A 23,219-nucleotide genomic window follows, 5' to 3' on the forward strand; every position below is an offset into this window, starting at 1 on the left:
GTACATAGGGCTTTACATTCTTACATAACGTTTATCGTATTATTGCTGGAAGGACTTCGACATTCTTATAGTAGTGACTTGAGTGTTGACATAGGAAGGACTTCACATGGTTACATAATTGATTTGAACACTGGTACACAACGACGTCAAGTACAGAGCATACTTGAGAGCTTAACAAAGCACTCGGACACTAGTACGTAACTTGAGCAGAGTCCATAAGGGGTCTTGAGCCTTGGCTCATGAAGGAAGGAGAGCTGATTCATAATACAAAAGATGTGATCACCGCTGGAGAAGGACTCCCTGCATGCTTAGAGTTTTCAAAGTCCACTTTAATAAGGGTTCTGAAATGCTTCCCCTCCCTTCTCACCCACCCACCAGAGGTAGGGGGAAAAAAAGGTTAATAAGAAATGGGGTGTGGACCTGTTTAGAAGTAGTTCTTTGGGGGAAATTCCAATCTTAATCGTCAGGGTATCAGCAGTCCAGTCCAAGACACCAAACACTCATCAGTAGCAGCGACTTGATCCAGAAGAAACCACAAGGCTCTGCCGAATTGGCACAAGTCAGCGGAAGCAGCAAGAAGTATCCAGAATACCATGAGAAGTTCTCTGGCACGTTTCTCATCACAAAGTCACCAGCGAAGACCAGCAAAGACCAGCAAAGCATGGCAAGGTGAACCAATGCCAGAGTGTCTGTCCAGTCTCGGTAGGGTTATATATTGTCTCTAAACACCGCTCTCAAGCGTCTGCTCGAGCAAGATGCTTTCCGGAAAACCACCACATGACAAAGCAAAGCATCCTCTCATAAGACAGCTTCCAGAAAAAAAAAATCACACGACACCCGGGAATCTCCAAGGGAGCCAAGAATTTTATCACTTCAACTCACTCCTAAGTATATACTGGAATGAGCAATGATACAAAAGATTGTGTGGACACATTCTCTCAAGGGTATACAGTTGTTCTGCTCATCTTATTTTCCCCTCCCCTGGATATAGAAGGAACAGTCCACTAATATATAGTATACTATATATACTATATAGTATAGTATGCTATATAGTATGTAGTATGTAGTATGTAGTATGTAGTATGTAGTATGTAGTATGTAGTATATAGTATATAGTATATAGTATATAGTATATAGTATATAGTATATAGTATATAGTATATAGTATATAGTATATAGTATATAGCATATAGCATATACCATATAGTAGCATATAGTATATAGTAGTATACAGTATGTAGTAGTATACAGTAGTATATAATAGTATATATATGTATATATATGTATATATATATATATATATATATATATATATACGTAGTGTGTAGCATACAGCATACATGCAATATACAGTATACATACAGTATATAGTATAGGGGATCTATTTCTTCTCAGAATGGGAAGCTGAGATCCTTCAAGAAATTGTTCCTGGTCTCACTTACCCAGACCCAGGAAATTCTGAGCTTCTCCCAGGGTCTTAGAGAGACCTGGGAAGACAAAACACCTCTCCCTTCTTATATAAAATAGTGAGAAGAAAGGTGGAGGGGAGGGCCACGGGCAGGATTATCCATCCCTATTAAATACAAAGCAGAAAGAAGCAGGAAGATCAGAGCGAGGCTGGAAAGAAGTAGGTAACAAAGGAGAGTGACAGAGAGGCAGGAGGAGAGGAAGTGGGAAAGAAGACGCGGGGAGGGGGTGGGGATTGTCCCATCGACAATGGGTTCCCCTCTTCCTAGGCATCTTCAGGCTACCTGCCAAATCAATTGATTACATCTGTAGGCAGAGTTGCCTTTTTATTTCACACCAATTTTCGCAGGCGGTGTAAGATAAAAATGGAAGAGACGGAGTGAATGGGAAAGATGATTGAATGTTGATGTAAAAGGGAAGGTGCAAGGAAGAGGGGCAGGGGACACACAGCTAAAGGGGGAGAGAGAGAGAGAGAGAGAGAGAGAGAGAGAGAGAGAGAGAGAGAGAGAGAGAAACAGACAGAGAGAGAGAGACAGACAGACAGACAGAGACACACACACACAGACAGAGAAACAGACAGGCAGACAGAGGCAGAGACACACATAGATGAACCCCGAGAATCTGGGAGCCAGGGATCAGTTCCTGAGCAGGAGCCCTTCCCAGCCTTCCCCTCACTCCCCTGCCCATTCCCACGCCCAGTTCCTTTTCCACTCCCATTCCCACGCCCATTCGGACTCCCTTTCTCCCCCGCCTCACTTCCCCGAGTGACTGCAGCAGCAGTCTCCTGGTCTCTTCCGTGGCTCCCCTGGCACACAACAGCAGCCAGTTTATCATGGTCGCAGTAGATCTCTTCCTTTGTGGAGTCTTAGGGTCCATCAGATGAACCCCAAGAATCTTGGTGCTGAGTGAAAATCCCCTGACTGCCTCCCAGGTAACTACTGATAAACTGTGAGTGTTCTCTGAATCGCCCGCGAATGAGGACACCACACACGATAGGGTTCTTCTGCAGCAAGCTTTATGCGTCTTGAGAGGGAGAGCATAAGCTTCACAACCGGAGACCCCAGGCAGTCCGAGCCCCTCCCTTTTATAAGAAATTCTCCCCGCCTCGGACGTAGCAAGCCATGATTGGCTCAACACTGATCACCCCATCCCTGAGGCGGAGCTGCCCGGGGCGGGGATTTCCAGCGCAGGCACAAACTAGGTGTTTACTAGTTGGTGCTGAGGAAATGACTCAGCACCGGAAGATTAGCGGCGCCCCACATCTCCCCCTTTTTTGTCTAATAAAACCAACTGGACACCCAGTATGAGAGGACGGGAACATTGGCCGAATCCTCTTACTCAGAGATGTAAGAACTATGTCCGCAAGCAACAACTAGGCTTGAGTGGGACCCGAAGTTGCTCCGACCTGTCCCTCTGCCATTTTTTCGAGGAGGGGAAGACTAGGGCAGGAAACCCCCACTAGACGGCATATTCCCCAGGTGGGACGGGGGGACCACCTGTGCGATGCATTGCTCTACAATCCTCTAGGGCTGCTGAAGCTCACCCGCTAAGGCGTGGGCAGCCAGCGACCAGTGGTGCAAATCAATTTTGTTTAAGCGCCGCCAACCATACCTGTGCAGATTGCCCCTGCTCCAGGGCAGCAAGCGCCTGGGATATCATGATTTTGTCTCTATTGTTTTTCTTATATAATTTGCAGATTAACCCTAAGCTAAGTGCCAGTCCAAAGCAGAGGAGGATTCCGAATAAGCCCACCCCCACCCATTCTTTAAAATAAGAGAAGGCCGATGAAATCCAGGACGCGAAGCCTTCAGTCAGGGAAAAATCAAGTCGCGTGGAGTTGATCTCTACTATAGCCATCCGAAGCTCTTGGAGAGTCTGATCAAATTCCATCGACCAATTATTTCTCAGCTGTAAGGACAAATTCTTAGAAAGGTTTGCAGCACGGGTAAAATTTTTAAATTGTATGGAGGTAATACAGAGGCCTGGCAGTTTCATTTCACATCCCAATTGGGCAATTTGCCAAAGAATGTCTATTTGTTCTTGAACCAAGTCTATACGTTGGTTCACCAATAACAGACCCCCCTGTAATTGGGAGTATGCGAAATGCCCCTTATCCATGGCTACAGTGATTGAGGCCGAGAGTTGGTTGATGGTATCGGCCGTTTGTATTGTCCCGCTCAAAGCTAACGCAGAGGCGGTAACCGAGGCAGTGATCCCCACTGCCGCTAAGGTACCAACTATAACTGCCGATACTCCAAAATCTCTTTTTTCTCTAAACAAGGCCAAAGAGCTGGGCGCCACCACCGGGACCGGAATAAATCGGGGCAAGCGCATTATCAAAGCTAAAGGAAATTTAGTAGCATTCCAGCACATCACATAATAACAGGCATTCTCACTACAATTTAACTGACTAAAATCATGTGAGCTGGTGGAATTACTAACTACCCATAAAAAAGGGGGCCAAACGCATACAGGCACCGGCCCAAAATCCTTAGTCTGTTGGAAGGCCCAGGGGGACTCATCGCCAAATGACTGTGAGCACAATACCCCCTTTCTAATACGTGCTCCTTGCACAAAGCCTATGGGGGTTAAATCTGTGCAACTGCCATTAAGGCCGCACAGCAACCACAAATCAAAAGGGTTGCCGGTGGCCCTGGGGTTATCCAGACCATTGAGTTTTGCAATATGGAATGATCCATTGGCCAGAGGGGGAGAAAAGGTAAAGTGATTCCCAATAGTCCCTGTTCTGCGAGATTGGCAACCGGACCATGGTAAGATTGACAATGTCTCTTCCTTAGTAGAGCAAAAGGGTGCCAATTTGGGTTGTTTAACAAGTTGGATAATGCTTTTAGGCCAAACTGCTATAATTGAAGTTGCATTTGCACACCAGTGGGTTCCATTAGCGGCCCATACATTGGAAATGAGTGTAGAGACCTGTGACAATAACCCAATACAGTAATTTGATGGGTTGCCGCTGATGAAACACAAGCTCCCTTTAAATATAAAGGTTCTATTATCTATTACCCGTTCAGCTTGTGGGTCCCATGGTAAATATGGTAAACCTAAGGTATCTTCGGTCACAAACAAGCGGGGGAATACTTGCGCATCATGTGTCACTGGCATTGGCAGCGGGAACGTCGACATTATTCCCCATCGGAGCTCCTCCCGTTTGGATGTCACTTGCAGGGGCAGGGTGATTCCCAATATCAGCAGGGCGATCTTCATCATCTTGGGGTATTGATCGTGTTAGTCTTTCTGGGACCCAGAATGGATTTTGTTCGTTCTGCGGGAAAACACAAACAGCTCCCCTGGATCTTATTAGAATAGGATCCGGGCCTCTCCATTTGTTGGTTAGGACATCTTTCCATTTTATTAATTCTTTGGGTCTAGTTGGTTCAGAACAATGTCGTTCTGCTGCAGTATGGCCATGTGCATCAAGATTTAAAAAATTGAGGGTGAATAGTGCCAATGACACAGACACTTTTGGCGTACGGGGTATAGCTTCGTCAGCGCCCCCTTTTTGTTTAACAACATAAGATTTAAGGGTCCGATGTGCTCTCTCAACAATGCCTTGACCTTGTGGGTTATATGGGATACCAGTTAGATGCGTTACTCCCATTTGGCGACAAAAGCTTTGAAATTTTTGTGAAGTATAAGCTGGTCCGTTATCAGTTTTAATAAATTTAGGTTGTCCCCAAGCGCTCCAAGCCTCGAGGCAGTGTTGGATCGCATGTGTTGCCTTTTCTCCCACATGGGGAGATGCAAAAATAATGCCAGAGCAGGTATCAACGGACACATGAAGATATTGTAATTTGCCAAAGGAGGGGACATGTGTGACATCCATTTGCCATATTTGTAAAGGCTGAACGCCGCGGGGGTTGATCCCCACATGAGGGAGGGGCAGAAATTCACAGCAATTTTGGCAGCTAGTGACGATGTCACGAGCTTCTTTCCTAGTCAAGGAGAAGCGACGGCGCAACGTTTCTGCCGTTACATGAAAGCGATTGTGGAATCCTTTTGCAGCTTCCACAGAGGATGACAGGGCTGTGGCTATTAATTTGGTGGCTTTGTCTGCCAAGTCATTACCCAGGGACATGGGGCCAGGTAGGCCTGAATGAGCCCTGATATGAGTGATGAAAACTGGGAATTTTCTTTGAAGCAACACTGATTGTATTTCTTGAAAAATTTGTGCTAAAGTGCTAGAGGGTTTGATTACTCCAGCCACCTCCAGCAAGTTTACTGCATTTACTACATAACTAGAGTCTGACACAATATTGAGGGGTTCAGAGAAGGTTTTTAATACCTCCAGAACCACTAGACACTCTATTACTTGAGGTGATGCTTCTTTATATTGTTTGGAACATATTTTGCCATTGACCACAAAGGCCCCTACACCATTCTTGGAGCCATCGGTATACACCATGAGCCCTTCCTTAATTGGGTTTCTTACCGTTACCTGCGGGAACACAATTGACTGGCTCTGGGCAAAGTGTAGGATCGGGTGTTTGGGATAGTGATTGTCTATGCTTCCAGGGAAAGTTGTAACTAGTATAGCCCAGTCATTAGATGTGGCGGCCAAAGTCTGAACTTGCACAGAGGTATAAGGCACCACCAAGAGGTGGGGGCTACGCCCGAAATGGGTGATGGCTGCTTTATAGCCTCCGAGTGCAAGCTGAGCTATGGCTTCAGGATACCAATGTATTATTTTTGCTGGGGATACATTTGGGTGAACCCATAGCAGGGGCCCATTCTGCCAAAGAACGGCAGTTGGCAAATGGGCAGTTTGTAAGACACACAGACTAAAGGGTTGTGATTCTTCGATACGGAGCAGCTGCGCTTGTGCCAGGGCCATTTCCACCTTTTGTAGGGCCAGATCAGCAGCTGGAGTCAATGTTCGGGGGGACGTGATGTGCGAATCTCCTTCTAAGATATTGAACAAAGATCTTAATTCCAAAGTGGGGATTTTTAAAAAGGGTCTAAGCCAGTTAATGTCCCCCAACAATTTCTGAAAATCATTTAGGGTATGGAGGTGGTCCCTTCTTATCTCTAATTTTTGAGGTATGATGTTATTTGGTGTCACCATGGTACCCAGGAACTGTCCAGTATTTGAAATTTGGACCTTTTCTACAGCTATTTGAAGTCCCCATTGACTCAAAGTTTTAAGTAAAAGGGGGTAGGCCCTTTGAAGCAGGCCAAGGTCCTTGTGGCACAGAAGGATGTCGTCCATATAATGGAGCATGACTAACGAGGGAAATTGATCCCTTACTGGAGAAAGGGCCTCCTGCACATAAAGTTGGCACATAGTAGGGCTGTTGGACATTCCTTGTGGTAGAACCTTCCATTGGTACCTTTTATCGGGTTCCATATGATTAACAGAGGGTATAGTAAAAGCAAATCTGGGCCTATCTATTGGACATAGAGGTATAGAAAAGAAACAGTCTTTAATATCTATTATAATCAAATTCCAACCCCTGGGCAGGGCGGAGAGCACAGGAAGGCCTCTTTGCACAGGGCCGAACAAATGCATTTGTTCATTAATGGCTCTAAGGTCATGGAGCAACCTCCATTTCCCTGATCTTTTCTTAATAACAAATATGGGAGTATTCCAGGGGGAGGTAGAAGGTTCTATATGATCCAATTTTAGTTGTTCATTTACTAATTGTATTGCGGCCTCCATTTTTTCAGAGGATAGGGGCCATTGGGGGACCCACACCGGGTCCTCTGTTTTCCACGGTATAGGCCGAACCGTCCCCATGGCCCCTAGGAAAAACCCAGTCCTTGTCGGGCTATATTTCCTACTGGTGAAATAGGCTCAATTCCTCCTTGCTCTGACCGTCCTAATCCTTTGCCTGTCCTGTAGCCCATCTTTAGCATCATGTTTTTTGCCTTGTTCAAGCCTTCCCCCAACACGATTTTTTCATTGGACAGGGTTAGGCCCAAATGTTGCATAATGTCTCTCCCCCAAAGGTTTACTGGGAGCGGGAGCACATAAGGTTCGAATTTACCCTTTTGTCCCTCAGGAGCCTTCCAGGTCAAACTCATTGAGCTTATGGCAGGGCATGAATGATATCCCAGGCCTTGTAGAGAGTGGGACGATTTTGTAGTGGGCCAAGCTTTTGGCCACCAGTGCGTGGATATAATACTTTTGTCTGCCCCGGTATCAAGAATACCTTCAAACCTTTTTCCATTTACTTCGAGGCAGAGTTTGGGCCTTTCATTCAGGGATACAACAAGGTAAGCTGAATCAGTTCCTGACGACCCCATCGTTTTGGGACTGGGGCCTGGGGAGCCCTCCCAGAGGGTGTCGGGGAGGAGCAGCAATTGAGCTATCCTATCTCCTGCACTGATGGAAAACACGCCCCTGGGGCTGGAACATAAGACCTGTATTTCGGGGGAATGTAGGTGGTCAACAACCCCAGGATGGACCACTAGGCCCCGTAAGGTGAGTGATCCTCGTCCGAGGATAAGGCCCATGGTCCCAGGGGGCAAAGGTGACATTGGCTCTATAGGTACTGGTTGGATACTCATTTGGGGCATTAGTAGGAGGTCGGAGGCGGCGCGCAGGTCCACCCTTGTGGGTCTTCCTGGGTCGCTTCTTCCGCCATCCCGGAGGTTCTGACAAACCGGTTCCCATATCTTTGAGGGCCCTGGGACCGTGGGCCCAATGACCCGTTTTTTGACACATTGGGAGCAGGAACATTTAATGGAGGCAAAAGCCTTCCCTGTATATCTCGCACTGAGCGACATTGATCTGCTCTATGGTACCCTTTACCACACCTCGTGCAGAGGGTCAAGACCCCCCCTTTCTTGTCTGGGGCTTTGCAATCTCTTTTGAAATGTCCAGGCTTACCACAATTAAAACAGGTCCATTCACCGGTCTTCTTTTGTGGAGGATGCTTTTGTGCTAACATGATGGCGGCCGCGAGGCCAGTATTGCTAAGTGGACCTCCAAGCTCTCTACACACTCTTAGCCATTCTTGCAACCCTTTTGATTTTCTAGGAGCAATGGCATTCCTGCATTCCTGGGTGGCTTGTTCAAAGATCAGTTGCTCAATAAAGGGTCCTATCCCCTCTGGGTCCCCAAAGATTTTCCCTGCCGCCTCCATCATGCGTGCGACGAAGTCGGCAAAGGGCTCCTGGGGCCCTTGAACAATTTTTGTAAGCTGATTGGTGGTTTCTCCCTTGCGATTAAGTGACTTCCAGGCCCGTATGGCTGTGCTGGAAATCTGGGCGTACGCCCCCCAATGGTAATTAATTTGATCTGCGGCCCACGGGCCTTGGCCTGTTAAAAGGTCAAATGTCCAATCCCGCTGCTCTTGCGTAAGGGCTATTGCGTTGGCCCTGGCCTGGGACTGGGCTGCCTCATGCCACAAGGCTTTCCATTCTATGTATTGTCCCATAGTAGGCAAGGCGGCCTTAACCACCATTTGCCAATCACTAGGTGTCATGGCAGTTTGTGCCATTCTTTCAAGAATCATAATAGTAAAATTAGCATTGGGACCATATTTTCTTACTGATTCTGCAAGATCTTTTATCTGACTATAGTCTACAGGAGCGTAGATTCTCCCCCCTTCTTGTTCATAAACAGGAAACGCTAATTGTAGCTTGCGGAGGATCTTTTGGGGAAAAAAGGAAGTTGTGGATGACCGGGCCTCATAAGGTGGGGGAGCGGAGGGAATGGCGGCAGCCAACAATCTCCTATCCTTAGAGGAGACACCGGACGCGGGCTTACTTGACTTAGGTCGCCCGCCTTCATCTGGGTGATACCTTTCTCCTTTATATCTAACTGCTTCTTCTTCTAACTCGCCCTCTTCCTCCGAGGTCAGTTTACTGTCCTCGGTTTCGGAAGAATCCGAGGTATCTCTTAGGTGGAGGGCAGCCAGTTCTCGGGTCGGATATAACCCGGGCCTGCTGCTCCCCTTCTCTCCCTTTCTGTTTCTCCCGGGAGGTCCTTTTTCACTTCCCTTTTTTGCCTTTTTTACAGTTTTTGTGCGCACACCCATCCTCTCACTACGCTCGGATTCTGACATACCTTCCTGCATAGCTTCTAAAACCTTTTGCCCTTTCCTTCGCTCCTCCTCACAGGCCTCATCTTCAAGACAACTCTTAACTAATTTCCATATGGCCTTAACTCCCAACCTGAGGTCTGAACAGGTTTCTAGATCGTTGCCTAGCTTATTCCATGACAGCAGCGTCAGAGATCCTGACACCGCATACCAGGGAGCTACTCGATCAACTTCCTCGACAAAGCGGCGAAGAACTCTGTCCCCAAGCTTCAGGTCCCTTCTTTTGAGAAGTTCTTTTAATGAAGTTTGTACTGATTGAGAAGCCCCCATGATACTCTAAAGGAGACTGCAGTTTTATGTCTCCGAGATCGTAAGAACTTCAATTTAACACAACCTTCTATGTTCACAAAAGAAGAGGGCTAGGAACCATACAACCAAGGCCACGAGGACGATAATTAAAGCCTCGGGCAATCCCTCCCACGGCCCAGTTAGTTGAAGGGAGTGCGAAAGGGTCAGGTAAAATTCAGGCATACCTTTCCGAGACGTAGTTCCTGCAGTTCTGGACCCTCCCCGTCACCGAGGGATCTCCGACGGTGCTCGAGATGTTCTTCTGTTCTTCGTTTTCCCGGGATTTCGGCACCAGATGTGAGTGTTCTCTGAATCGCCCGCGAATGAGGACACCACACACGATAGGGTTCTTCTGCAGCAAGCTTTATGCGTCTTGAGAGGGAGAGCATAAGCTTCACAACCGGAGACCCCAGGCAGTCTGAGCCCCTCCCTTTTATAAGAAATTCTCCCCGCCTCGGACGTAGCAAGCCATGATTGGCTCAACACTGATCACCCCATCCCTGAGGCGGAGCTGCCCGGGGTGGGGATTTCCAGCGCAGGCGCAAACTAGGTGTTTACTAGTTGGTGCTGAGGAAATGACTCAGCACCGGAAGATTAGCGGCGCCCCACAATAAACCTTCCTCAGGAAGGCTGTCAGGTTGGGGGGACACCCTTCCCTTCGTCTCTCTTCAGAGAGTCTGCTCTGATCCACTCTGCTTAACTAACGGAAACTCTTAAAACTCCGCCACACAGTCCGCTGGGGTGCCGCCTTCATAATGTTTCAATGCTCAGCTGGACAAACACCTCTAAAATGGAGTCTCTCATCTTTTACTGTCCTTAAGATCCTCCAGATAGTGGTCACTGTTTGCCCCAAAGTGGTACCTCAGACTTCAAAATCCAGAGACTTCTCCAAGCTCCCTCTAACAATGGCAATAGTCTGTCAACCACCCATCCAAGCCTTGCTTGTCTCTGTTCTCAGTTCCCTTGATGGCTACCCTGTTCTGCCGCTCAGCTGTTACACCTCCAGGAGTCCCCCTTCCCCCTAACCCAAGCCTCACACTGTCAAACCTCTCAACTGGAACCACCAAGACTTTCTCTTCCAACTTCAACCCTGCTGATAAACTGTCACTGCCCCTGTTAAATACCTCCACCAACATCCTCCTGCGAGCAGCCTCCTTATTCCAAACTCACCCTCTTTTCTCCTCCTCAAACCCGCTCCCACTCCCATACCCCTCCCTCCTCGGTGCTCCCTCTAGCCTCCTCAGCCTGTCCTCCCTCTGAGAGGACTAATGAGATCTCAGGTCTCCTGTACATTCAGGCTCCTTCTCTTCAGGCAGGTGTCCCTCAGACTGAGAAAGAACCAAGCTTTCTTGTTCTGATCCCTCTACGACTCGCTGAAAGGGACCCCAGCAGCTTGCCCAGCCCTTTAGGTTGACATGGAACCACATCTATGTCACCCTTTTCTCTCCCTTCTTCCCTGAAAGCCCTGGGCACCTTTGGGTGGTAGCTCAGGCCCATGTGGACACCCCAACACTCAGGATCAGACCACAGTCTTGTGAGGGTGACTGATGCTCCCTGAGTGACCCTAACTAGAACTACCAGGCCGCCTCTGATGATCTCTAAAAGGGGGCTCAGAAGGTCACTTGCTTCCTGGCAGGCATGGAAAAGACAGCCCTTAAAGCTGTCAATCATGAACACAAATCAGAGCGATCACTCAAAGACCAAAGGAGACCCATCTCTATCTCCCTCTCGCCTTTCAAAGACTATGACCAACCTGTCATGACCCATCAGCTGACTCACATGAGGGACGATTGTACTCACACCTGTTCTTTATCTCACAACTGGCCACAGATAAGAGATGAAAGTTCAAAAAAAAAAAAAAAAACTCAACGATGGCCCTCAGAACCCTCAATGGGACGTAGTTAAAACAGCCTTCCAGGTCTTTAAAGAGAAGAACAAAGGAGCCAAAGTTTAAAAGGGACCAGGCCACGCGCCAGATGCAGGAAGCGGACTTTTCACAGGGTTCTCTAGTCTGAGGGGCTGGGAAACGGGTCAGCGTGAGGCCTGCTTCAAATGAGGCCACGAGACCATTGAGCAAGTGCCTACCCCAGACAAGGCTGCCTCCATGCGTCTGGCCCATGTGTGGGAAAGAAGGACAGTTCTGATTAGATTGTATCCAGCAAGGAACACACTCCCATTCTATCACCCCGACAGGTCCCCTGGATGCCCGACTCAGGCTTGGCTAGGGAGCCTTGAGGTCCATTGGTTACCTGTGCCTCCATCATAACTGTAGAACCATGTGTTATGCTATGAAGTTGCTCATAAGCCTGGTTAGTCTTGTTGGATACGGTGATACTTATTCAGTCTTGGCAGATTATTAAGGACCCTTCTTGGGGTTCTCTTTATATCTATGAAGAGGGTGGACAGGATGCCCTCACACCCAAAACCGATGGGCCTAATATTATCCAGTATGTTTGGCCAGCCTTTTGTGTGCTTGTTTCTGGTGGTCCCACATTGCCTGACACCTCTTCTGGGCAGAGACCAGAAATTCTGTGGTACAGTGATTTTACCCTATAGTGCTCTGCTTGCTTAACCCTTGCCTCACTCCCATAGGCCGCCCCCACCCTTCTTCAATACTAACCTCTTATCCTTAGTTGATCCCCAATATTGGGCACCTCAGCTCCTGTGGTCCTCATTCACTAAGAACCCATTGTAATTGGGTTCCAGAAGGCTTCTTTGCTTCTCCATTAGCTCCACTGCTCTACACGTTATCCTTACAATTAGCAAGCATCACTCCTTGTCCCAAGACCTCAGACTCATTACCCAGGCTGCCATCCCTATACCTTCTGTTATTCCAAACGCCTCCACCTTCCTATCCCATATTCTGCTCTTGACTTGCTTTTATATGCTTCTTTACTGTACCTTAGACCCCCCCCCCCACCTGCCAAGACTTCTTCTCTTTCATGGACTGATCCCTACCGTCAGATTGCCACCCAGCTTATCTGGATGGTCCTTCCTTACAAGTTCGGAGAGAGCTCCCAATTATTTGGACAAACTTCTTCCCGTCAAAACAACCAAACAAGGTAAGTAGAGGTTGGTCTCCATGCCTTAAAGAATTTGAAGTTGCTGCACTGCTGGCCACTGAGATACTAAATCTTACACTCTACCAGCCAATCCCTGTTCCCCTCTCTCCATGGTTTGATGCGGCCACAGCACACGCCTCCAAAACGTCAGATTTTCCAATATCTTGATACACTACACACAGCCAGTTCGTTAAGTCTCTCCTTATCTGTGTCTCTATCTCTAAAGTACAAACAGCAACCTCTCTGAGTCTCTCCCCTTGCCTGAGTCGATTCTCCCCCTCATCTCTGAGTCTCTTTCCCCTCATTCCTGAGTCTCTTCCCTTTCCCTCTCTGAGTCTCCCCCTCACCTCTCTGAGTCTCCCCCTCACCTCTCTGAGTCTCCCCCCTCACCTCTCTGAGTCTCCCCCCTCACCTCTCTGAGTCTCCCCCTCACCTCTCTGAGTCTCCCCCTCACCTCTCTGAGTCTCCCCCTCACCTCTCTGAGTCTCCCCATCACCTCTCTGAGTCTCCCCCCTCACCTCTCTGAGTCTCCCCCCTCACTTCTCTGAGTCTTCCCCTCACCTCTCTGAGTCTCCCCCTCACCTCTCTGAGTCTCCCCATCACCTCTCTGAGTCTCCCCACTCACCTCTCTGAGTCTCCCCACTCACTTCTTTGAGTCTCCCCCTCACCTCTCTGAGTCTCCCCCTCACCTCTCTGAGTCTCCCCCCTCACTTCTCTGAGTCTCCCCATCACCTCTCTGAGTCTCCCCCCCTCACCTCTCTGAGTCTCCCCCCTCACTCCTCTGAGTCTCTCTCTCTCCCCACAGTTGTTTCCTCACACTGCAAGGATCCTATTAAGAGTTTTTCACTCCCCAAAAGAAGGAAGCCTTCTCTCCTTCCTGGGACTCCATGATTGCTTCAAGATCTGGATGCCCAGTTTCAGGATTCTTACACACACACACCCCCATATGATCCCCAGAGAATCTCTCTCTGACCCTCCAGATCCCTCCCAACTATCCAGTTCTCACTGGCCAAGTTCAAGAAAGCCTTTTGGCTGCCCAGCCCCAGCTCCCCTAAATCTCTCAACTTCTTTAACCCTCTTCGTTCATTCCTTTCAAAACCTCACCCTGATTGCCAGTTGTTCAACCACTCTCCTTTTCCTGTGACAAGCATGTCACAGGAACTAGACATTGTAAGTCAGTACAGGTCTTCAAGCCTTGAAGACTTTGGATCTGCACCTCTGGCCCCCAAGGCATGAACCTTAGACTCTCCCAGACAATCACTGTTTTCTTCCTCTGAAATCTGTACAAACTCATTAGCTACCCTTGCCTTCCTCCCTCCCCAGCCCATGCTATGTTTTTCATGCTGTGTGTTTATAACCCCTATGGTGGCTACATTATAATGCTGCCCCAATAGACATCTATTGAATACTTGGTCTCCAGGTTGTGGAACTGCTTAGGAAGAATCAGGAGGTGTGGTCTTGTCGGAGGAGGTGTGTCACTGGGGGTGGGCTCTGAGGTTTCAAAAGACTCACACCATTCTAAGTGAGCCCCACACCCTGCCTCCTACGTGTGGATCAACATGTGACCTCTCAGCTACTGCTCGTGTCATGTCTGCCCCTGTGCTCTGTGTCACGATTGTCATGGACTCTGACGTTCTGAAACTGTGTCTTAGGGTTTTACTGCTGTGAACAGACACCATGACCAAGGCAACTCTTATGAGGACAACATTTAATTGGAACTGGCTTGCAGGTTCAGAGGTTCAGTTCACTATCATCAAGGCAGGAACATGGCAGAATCTAGGCAGGCATGGTTCAGTAGGAGCTGAGAGCTCTACATCTTCATGTGAAGGCTGCTGGCAGAATACTAACTTCTAGGCAGCTAGAATGAGAGACTTATAACCCACACCCATAGTGACACACCTACTCCAACAGGGTCACAACTTCTAATCCTGCCATTCCGTGGGCCAAGCACATACAAACCACCACAAACTGTAAACCCCAAATAAATTCCTTTTTCTGCAAGTTGCCTTGGCCACAGTGTCTTATCACAGCAGTTGAAAGGTAACTAAGAGAACCCCTATCACTGACAACACCCTTTCCTCAGAAGACACAAGAGGTCACTCACTGCCAGCTTACTCAGTGTACCCCTTATTCCAGCCCCCCATCTCCAAGCAGTCTGAAAACGGTCCTGCCTTCATCTCTAAGGTCATCCAGTCCCAAACCACTTCCCTTAGCATGAAACTGACACTTTGGATTCCCTTCCATATTGGATCCACGGGGAAGGTAAGTTGAAACAGGCAAACACACTCCTAAAACCACACCTGACCAAACTCAAGCTCTTGTCTGGCCTTAAGCTCTTGTGGCTTCCTCTGCTTCTCCCTGCTCCCCTCCACCCCCAAGCTCTCCCCAGGAAGCCTCTGAGCTTTGACCCATTTGAACTCATGATTGGTTACTGTCTTAGGGTGAAGAGATACCATGGCCACAGTAACTCTTATATAGGACATTTAATTGAGGCTGGCTTACAGGTTCAGTCCATTATCATTTATGGTGGGAAGCATGGCAGTGTCCAGGCAGGCATGGCACTGGAGGAGCTGAGAGTTCTACCTCTTGTTCTGAAGGCAGCTAGGTTAAGACTGACTCCCATGTGGCTAGGAGGATGGTCTCCTAGTCCACCCTCAAGAGTGATAAACTTCCTTCAAGAAGGCCACACCTACTCCAATGAGACCACATCTCCTAATAGTGACATTTCCTGGACTAAGCATATTCAAGCCACCATAGTGACTAACTTCCCCACACCTAACCAAGGTTGCCCAACTCTCCAGTCATGACAGCAGAGCCACACCCGTGAGGCCTCAGTTTCATCTTTGCCATAACCAAATAGTTGGATAGATGCTTGGATAAATGACTCACCACCTCCTATGGGCATCTCCTCTTCCTTTCCCTCCAACTAATGGGTTGTCTTGTCCACCTATACCCAATGCCTCTTTACCTACCTGGACAGACTCACCCATGGACACTTACCTTAGTGACCAACCAAGCCCCTCCCTGGCCCTTTTCCTAATAATGAACTTCAGGGAAACCTCTTCCACCCACTGACTGCCCCTTACTCTTTCCACAGTTTCTTTTCCCCTGAGATTTTATTTTTATTTCATTTTATTTGTATGAATGTTTGCTTGAGTATATGTCTGTGCACCATGAATATTCAGTGCCCACAGAGGCCAGCAGAAGGCATTGGAACCCCTGGAACTGGGGTTACAGATGATTGTGAGCCATCGTGTGGATGCTGGGCCTAGAACCTGGGTCCTCTGAAAGAGTCGCCAGTGCTCTTAACTGCCGAGCCATCTCTCCGGTCCCTCTTTCCACAGTCTTGGCTTAGCAGCATTGCTTCTCTTCATCATCTCATCTCAGTGTGATGATTCTGATAACCACTCGCTCATCTCTGTGATGAACTCTGATAATCAATAATTTTCTGAATCTACCCAAGCCCCCTTATAGGCACCGCTTTACACTCAGCCTCTCCTCACCTCACAGACCCATCTCAGCATATCCTATCTCACCAAGCTTGAAGCCTTAGCCTACACCACCTTTGTGAGCAACTTCTCTGCCCGTCCCTGTACCCGTACCCTTCCTCTGTGCCCTCTGCCAACCACCACTAATCCATTCACACAAACAGTGAAAGGGCCAGACACCAAGTGGAGAACTCCCCTCTGCCTCTTGGGACTCTCTTCCCTAACCTCAGAACCTCTTCCTATGCCTGTCTAACGGTAACAAATGAAGTCATATCTCCCCAGCCACACTGCCTGTGTGCCTTGTCCCCTTCTCTCCCTCGGGCACCTTACTCTATTTGAACCTAAGTCACCCCATCCCCTGTCTGTGGACCCTACTATATCAAAGTTAAACCCCAGGGCCACAGGAACCCCTATATACTTTTCCACTACCAGTCCCTCACTGGGGCTGCCTGAAGAACTAGAATATTGCTCCAAACATTATCACCCTCCCTCCCTCCCTCCCTCCCTCCCTCCCTCCCTCCCTCCCTCCCTCCCTCCCTTCCATCTTCTGTCTTAACTCCTCAGGGTTTCTTTCCTTTGTGGAAGACCAGCCGTGTCTACCTCCTGTTTAGCCAGCCAAGTGTCTGTGCCCTTACCTTCTGATACCTGATCATCAGTCTCCTTTCCAAGAATGAAAGACAAATGTCCTGCCTTGGTTTCAATGCCTCCTCAGCCCCAAACACACCCCGACCTTGAGGACCTAGCTCTATCCCCTCTGCCCTCTGTTCAGGCGTAGCTGGCATTGCTGTCTCAGTCCAGAGTCACCAACAGCTTTCCAAGGCTTTTTGATGCCCTACGTGAAATGGCTCCCATTAGCGTAACCCTCCATAACTATGTAGACTCACTTCCAGGTGTCATTCTCCAAAATGACAGATCTCTGGACAGCCTTGAAAGACGGGGCACCTGTCTCTTCTTTCAGGAAGAGTGCTGCTTCTATGCAAACCAGTTCAGAGTGGTCTGAGAGACAGTGAGTACATTCCAAGATCATACAACCACCTTCTCCTGACCTTGTGGCTCTTGGGGAAAACTGTCCGACGTGGGGCACTGGCTTCCCCAGCAGGCTCCCTTCTTAAGATCCTTTATCATTTCCCTCCTACGAATGAACTTTTTGACTCTATTCAGTTGCCTGGACTATTTTGTTTTTATCTCAGATATTGGAGTCCTTTACCCAGGACACCTCCAAAAGACATGTCAACGGTCCCTTCCTCCAAAATTCCCAGCACCTGACCCATCATTAAACCCCAATTCAGCCAGAAACTGTTCTATAAAGATGATGTCCATCTAGCTTGAAGTCCTATGAAGACTCTGTCCAAAGTTCCATCCATCGCTCTCCTGGCTGATCTTATTTTTACAAAACACAAAGCAAGAATATTGGCTTAATTATCCCGTTCTGTCCCCTGTTGATGACCTTAGCAATAATTTGACCCCAACAGCCACCTGCCAGCTAATATTTTCAGTAGCAAATGGTGGTCCAAACAGATGCTCAGCTTCCCTGGCGACCCTAGCAATGGCAAACTTCTCACCTCCCCAATGCCCCTCTTACATTTCCTCTCACCCAGACCTATAATTACCCAGCATGCAGCTAGGGTTCTTTTCAGAGACCCTCCCTGTAGGTGCCTCTAGGTAAGTCTATGCTCCTCTTGTGTCTGTCACCAATGTCTCATCCTTCTATTCAAAATCTGATAGACACTGTTCCCCCTGAGTGCCACAAACAGAGGTCAAGCTGAGGGATGCCCCTTCCAGCTTCCTAGTCACCATCCTGAAGCCTGCAGCAGCACACGGGTTAGGTGGGACACATCCTTCCCTGGAAATATACTTGGAGTCACTAGTGGGAGAAAGGGTGAGCTGTTTCAGGAGGGGAAGGTATGTCCCATGTTAGTTCTTTTGGGGGTGGGGTTTTCTAAAACAGGGATCTTTGCTGCAGAAAAGACAAATCAGCTGCCACTCACTGGTGCCAGCTCTCCTTGTCTGGCCTGGCACATCAAGATGGCCAGCAGTGCCCTGAGGGGGAATAAATGACCATGGGGACAAGCCTTTGAAACTCCTCCATGGGTGATGCCTTCTCTGGATAGAAAGCTGTGCATCTCTGGGTGTTCTTTAGAACCACACAGACACAAATGACCAAAATAAAGTCTGGTGATAGACAACCCAGGACATATGGCTTGTTGGAGACTGGCGAAGCTAGAGTCTGGTTATATCTTCCAAGCAGTGCCCAGGTATGCATGTATACTACACACATGTATGTGTGTTCATGTATGCCTATACACTTGTGTGCTGCTCATGCATGTGTGCATGTTACATATATTTGTAAGCATGCATGTATATGTGTGATTACTTGTATGTCTAAATTCTCACTTATGCACGTATTGCACTATATATCATATGTGTATGTACACACAGTAATGCATCATGTGTATATGAATGTGTGCTTATGTGCATGTGTTCATCTGTAGGTTTGCTTATGTGTTTTATGCTTATGCATGCATGTTTGTGCATGTATTTATTTCTTTGTGTGTGTGCATGTGTGCGTGTATGTGTATGTGTGCGTGTGCGTGTGTGTGTGTGTGTGTGTGTATCTGTAGGAGGGAAGGGCTGTGCACAGTACTTCATGCCCCATGGTGAGGCCTGTTTGTTTCCAGGCTGAGGTGCGAGCTGCCCTCGTAGGACAGGAGGTGAGACTGACAAGCACATTTACCTCATAAACTCAGAGCATGCCCTGCCTGGGGAGAAGCGTGTCACGAGCTGTGTGAAACAGCAGATGAAGTTGTCGTTCACATTCCTTCTTTATGGCACCCTGTGAGAACCCCCCACACAGAGCCTGTCACTCAGCCCATCAGGCATGGCAGCTCTCAGGCCGAAGTCTGCCCTCCATGGGCACATGGGAGGCCAGAGGGGTCTGTTTCATCCAGGAGTCCCTCCCATCAAGTGCACAGTGCTTCCCTCTGAGCCCTGCACATAAAAGGCGCCCAGAAGGATCTGTAGGAGGAAGCCACACAACCACTAGGATTGGGACTGAGAGGCTGAGACACACTGCAGCCCACAGCATCTCCTCCTACGTACAGCTGACATCACACTAGCTCTGTGCTCCTTCAAACCCCCCCAGGACAGTGTTTACCTCTGGGGTGAGGAGGGGAAGGGGTGACTCTCCTTTCCTCTGGCATCTTCGATCAACCAGAAGGGAGCCAGGTACAGATGAGGAGGGAGGCAGAGACATCCATTAGACTTCCAGGGATTGATTGACAAGTGCTCGCTAAATGTGCTGCGGCTGGTCTCTCCTCCCTCCTTGGGTACCCAGCCTTGGTGCTCAGTGCTGCACACGGGTGGAAGATTCCCCATCCCAACAACACCCTAGGGCTGCAGGCTCTTTGGTCGTGGGAAAAGATCATCCCTGGAGGTCATTGATTGCTTAGGCAGACTCTCAGCCCAAGACAGCGGGGCCAGTGAGAGGGAACTGTTACCCAGCTAGCTCTCCAGCCTCTCAGAGGAGCAGAGGCCCACATTTCCGGGCTCACTGAGGCAATTCTGATCATCTCCCCTCCTTCCTTGCCTTTCTTCCCACCTTCATATGGTGTTTCCAAATAAACTTCTGGTACTGCAGTCCCTCACTGTCTCAATCTTTTTTCCATGGCTGTGATAAACGACAATCAACAACCTGAGGAGAAAAGGGTTTATCTGGGTTCACAGCCTACATCCATTAGGGGGGTTGGGTGGGGGTGGGGGGTGGGGCAAGAAGTCCAGGCAGGAACCCGGAGGCAGGAACTGAAGCACAGCCTTGGAGAAACACTGCTTACTGGCTTGTTCCTCATGGTGTGCACAGTCTGCTTTCTTATACAACTCAGGTCTGCCTGTCCAGAGGTGACAGCACCTCAGTGGACTGAGCCTTCCCACATCAGTCATTAACCAAGATAAGAAAAGCTCTACAGAATTAGCCACAAACAATCTGATGGAGAAATTGTTCTCCCTCTTCCTCTAGCCTGTGTCAAGTTGACATAAATCCATCCAGGTCACCAGCCAAGGTCCTGTTTTTAGAGACATCACAAGGAAGACAGGAAGCTCCACTCCATGTGAGGAGGGAACGGTGTATGCTGGGGCCCAGGAGCCCTGGTTCCCAGACTGCTAGCCTTGGGATACCAGGCAAATCCCTTATCTTCTCTAAGTCCCTGTGCCTAGACCTGTAAAATAAGTCAGTGGGCCACAGTACCACAAATCTGCTTCTTGCACATTGAAAGAATCAAATTCACCAGGGGTTGCCACGGGGCAAAACCGCAGGCTAGACTCCATATATCTGAATTACGAGAGTAACAATCAATACCACACTGCACAGAGCAAGCGCTGCAGTGAGCAGCAAATCTAAAACAGAGTTGAGAATGGCGCATCGAAAGATGGTGTTGTCAGAGAAAGTTCCTGGAGCTGTGTCTGTAGACAGAAGAGCTTGGGTGTGTCAGGGACCAAGGCTCTGGGCTGAGGTGGGAAGAGCTTTGTCTAGTCAGCTTCTGGGTGTATGGGTACCGCATTCCCAATACGGATGGCTTCCAGTCTGATGACTTGGCTCCTAGTTGTCATCTGTCACATGTCTGCCACATGGTACTCGTTAGGTTTATAGGAACCTTCCTTCCTTCCTTCCTTTCTTCCTTCCTTCCTTCCTTCCTTCCTTCCTTCCTGCCTGCCTGCCTGCCTGCCTGCCTGCCTGCCTGCCTTCCTTCCTTCCTTCCTTCCTTCCTTCCTTCCTTCCTTCCTTCCTTCCTTCCTTCCTTCTTGCCTTCCTTCCTTCCTTCCTTCCTTCCTTCCTTCCTTCCTTCCTTCCTTCCTTCTTGCCTGCCTGCCTTCCTTCCTTCCTTCCTTCCTTCCTTCCTTCCTTCCTTCCTTCCTTCCTTCCTTTCTCTCTCTCTCTCTCTCTCTCTCTCTCTCTCTCTCTCTCTCTCTCTCTCTCTCTTTTTCATGGCTGGATGTGATTTTCTAGAAAGAATTGATGCTTAGAGCCTGTGAGGGGTTTAAGAATATGGTGTCTGTCACAGTCAGCTATTGGATGGAACACAGGGCCCCCAATGGAGGAGCTAGAGAAAGTACCCAAGGAGCTAAAGGGGTCTGTAACCCTATAGGTGGAACAACAATATGAACTAACCAGTACCCCCCCGGAACTCATGTCTCTAGCTGCATATGTATCAGAAGATGGCCTAGTCAGCCATCATTGGGAAGAGAGGCCCCTTGGTTTTGCAAACTTTATATGCCTCAGTACAGGGGAAAGCCAGGGCCAAGAAGTGGGAGTGGGTGGGTAGGGGGTTGGGGGGGATGGTAAGGGGAATTTTGGGATAGCACTTGAAATGTAAATGAAGAAAATACCTAATTTACAAAAAAGAATACGGTGTCTGGGGCTGGAGACGGTTTAGTGGGTGAAATATTTGCTGAACAAGCATAAGGACCTGAGTTCAGATTCCCGGCATCCACGTAAAAGCTGAGTGTGGCAGTGACTTCTGTTATTCCAGTCTGTCACATGCAGACATGGCTAACTTTGGGGTTCGCTGGCCAGACATTCTAGGCAAACTGGAAAGCTCCAGGTAAAGACATCCAATATTGACCTCTGGTCTCTGTATACACACACATGCACACACACATGTACACACACATGTACACACACATGTACACACACATGTACACACACACACACAACTCTTTCTTGAGTACCATCTACCTAGCATTTTGGGACAGGGTCTATCATTAGCTTGGGGGCTTACCAAGTAGGCTAGGCTGGCCAGTGAGTCCTAGAGAATTAGTTGTCTCTACCTTCCAAGAGCTCCAATTACAAATGTGAATCCTTTTCTAGTGAAGGAAGCCAGACACTTGTGAAGAACTCCCCCCCCCCCTTTCCCCAGTCAAGGACTAATGGTGTTTGAAGCACAGCCATATGGCTCAAAACAGATCTAGCCCTGGCAGGCATTTGAGTCTGGGTTCCCGAGCTGTCCCCTGCCTATAGGGCTGACTTTCTGACCTTACCCAGATGGAGAGGAGAGGAAGTGGTTAATCAGATCTCTGTAGCTCAGATCAGATCTATGTGACAGGGTCAGACAAGAGAGCAGCTGTCCCCACCCAGCACCCTGCTCCTTATACCTCTTCTCTGTTCTCCTTCCCTGCCTCTCTTTGTATTCCAGCAGGGAGGTCTAATACTGCCTGGTTAATGGCTTATAGATCGTTGGTGAGTCCGGCCTGATGGAAGTGTCTGTTAAGGTTGGCATTGGGAGCCGGAGTCAAATGGCCCGAGACAGATTCATGGCTGTCTTCCAGACCACACCAGGAAAAATCCACCCACACAGCAGGCTCAGCTCTTAAAATGTGTTAAACCTGGCAGGATGGAGGGAGGCTTTGAGGAGAGGCCCGAGTTCTGAATGGTGGGTCGGAGCCCCCAGGCCCCACCCATCTTGTAAGGACCCACAGGTCTGGATGGAATTGCCTGAGCGCAAGCTAAGCTGCAAGCAGAAGACAGAAACAAGCCTTGGAAGACCTGATTAATGAGCGCTAATTTGGAAAGAGACCAGGGTGACCTAGTAATGGATTCTGAATTATGGGATTTTGAAACCCGATTTTGCCACATTCAAATAGATTGGCTTCAGTACAAGTATCCAAGTGGAAGTACTGGGGCCGGGGTGGGGGTGGGGGTGGAGAGGAGGGGTTGATATTTTTGTCCTGAAGGAATTCGCCATATACCAGGAAGATGATTGACATAAAATTGTATTGCTTGACACTTAACAGAATTAGATTACCAAAACGGTGAACCAAAGGCTCCTGGGAACCCTCTAGAATGAACAGATGTAGTT

This window comes from Mus caroli, unplaced genomic scaffold (assembly GCF_978045245.1).
Source record: "Mus caroli unplaced genomic scaffold, Mus_caroli_1 scaffold_13, whole genome shotgun sequence".
NCBI lineage: Eukaryota > Metazoa > Chordata > Mammalia > Rodentia > Muridae > Mus > Mus caroli.